Source organism: Ipomoea nil, unplaced genomic scaffold, assembly GCF_001879475.1.
Source record: "Ipomoea nil cultivar Tokyo-kokei standard unplaced genomic scaffold, Asagao_1.1 scaffold1259, whole genome shotgun sequence".
In the NCBI taxonomy this organism is placed as follows: domain Eukaryota; kingdom Viridiplantae; phylum Streptophyta; class Magnoliopsida; order Solanales; family Convolvulaceae; genus Ipomoea; species Ipomoea nil.
In genome coordinates, this window is record NW_017617687.1 from 2,296,827 (window position 1) to 2,298,906 (window position 2,080).

Consider the following 2,080-nt stretch of genomic DNA (forward strand, 5'->3'; position numbering starts at 1 on the left):
TATCAGAGGTAGAAAATTAAAGATGATTCTAGCGGATAATATTCGTTGCATAAGAATCAGCATATATAGATTGTCATATCTATTATTACTGCAAAGCTACCTACAACTATAGGGATACAATTGAATTGAGTGAGTGAGCAGTTGCAGAGGCCATTGCTCCTGGATGGAGAACCGCCTTTATATGTGCATTACTTGGTACGTCATCTTCTTCATCCTCATAGTCTTCAATTTCCCAGAGAAACCTTAGCTTGCATATGCAGCATTAACAACATGGGTGGAAAATCAACAAGTACGTAATGAGTGAATATTGACACTTAGCTTTTGTTTTATCAGAAAGGCTTGGACTGCGCGTTCAAAGTAACCAGGTTAGCATATATGCATATTGTGATAGAATTGAAATTCACTATCTCCTAGAATGGATCTGCTTGAGAGTAATATTCCTCTGATCTGCTGCTTTAAAATCTCAAGCATTGATTTTCAAGCATTGATTAACACTGTACCATCCATATATGGCCTCCTCCAATTCCTAATTTTGAATTACCTCACAAAGTATATATATATGACAGTAATTAAGTCGAGATGAGAGATATGCTTGGTGGCCTAGGGAAGCTGAGTGATCTCTTCCTCAGAATATTGCAGTGTGTCTTTGCAGCTGCTTCCGCTGGAGTAATGGCTTCAGCTTCACGCTTCACAAGCTGCACCAGTTTTTGGTATGCTCGCATTTTATTAGTCCTTCACCTTTACGTAATGATTACTGTGGATGCATATATGCTTCACATTGATCAAGTTTACTGTTCAGTTTTGCTCATTCTATTATGTCTCCTTTGGAATAAGTATTATTATTAGTCTATTAATTTCCTACTATTAGTTCTGTTGTATCTTTTGATATTTAGTTGTTATACTCAATAGTATTCATTATTTTGTTAATAAACACAACAGATTACATACTACTTCTTTATAATTTAATGATGCCTATTTGATTCTTTCCCCGCTTACATGCATATATATATATATATATATATATATATATATATATATATATATATATACTGTGTATTTTCTTGTTCCATTCATGCTTATTGTGTTTGCCAAGTGCTATACGAAACTGTGTTTAATAATAAAATATATAAGCCTTGTTTGGTAAAATAATCAGCATATATGTAAGTTAATTTTGACTTTTTGATCACTATTAATTGTTTGTCTTGGTTAAAAAATCAAATAGAAGTGTTTGGTTAATTAATTTTTTGTAACTCCAAAATGTTAAAATTCAAAAAAAAATGCTCAAAACAACTTTTTCAATTAGCTTTTTGAGAAAAAAATTTATAGAAAACAACTATCAGCTAACGGCTAATTTACGAAACATTTTTCTATAATAGCTAATGTTATTAACTAGTTATACTCTCTGTTTAACCCAATCAGCTAATAACTAACAGCTATTAGCTGACAACCATTTTAACAAACATGGTCATAATTTCTATGCAAACCTATATATTGTGGTATTTTGAGAAACGAATTTAATTGAGTCCAGCTTTTGGTTTAATTAGACTGCCTTACTGCATATATATGGTTGCTCTTTAGTTCTTGTTACTCTGATCTCATATATTTATTTGTTATGCATACACACTCTGATCTATTTCAGGTGTTTGGCACTTGTAATGGGGGTTCTATTTTTTTGGAGTTTAACTCTTTGCTGCCTGGATCTTCATTCCATAATGCTAAGAAGGAGATGACATTCTGTTTTCCTTTTGGTCCTGATTTGTATTGGGGATTGGGTACTTCAATTCACTTATTTCCTTTATGCACGCACACATATTAATTACAGGTTCAATTCATGAATTTTGAAGCTTATTTATATAATATATATAATGCAGGTGATGAGTATTCTATCTCTTGGTGTTGCATGCGCATCTGCTTCTTTCTTGGATTTTCTATCCAAGTTTTCTATTTGCTCAAGGAGGTTCATGCCATGCAATATGTATGGTCTTTCAATTGCACTAGCATTTGTCGCTTGCTTCTTTATAGCAATTTCTGCTAGTGTTATGTTTAGGCTTGCAGCCTCGTCTTATTAGTTATAAGCTAA

General features: G+C 32.6%; 1 long non-coding RNA gene across 1 annotated transcript; it reads left to right on the top strand.

Moving 5' to 3' along the window:
- The first annotated feature begins 268 nt into the window (after positions 1-268).
- On the top strand, positions 269-1,762 carry LOC109184349. The gene is made up of 3 exons (XR_002054749.1): positions 269-365; positions 567-710; positions 1,640-1,762. It is a non-coding gene; the product is annotated as an uncharacterized LOC109184349 (long non-coding RNA).
- The last annotated feature ends 318 nt before the right edge of the window (positions 1,763-2,080 follow it).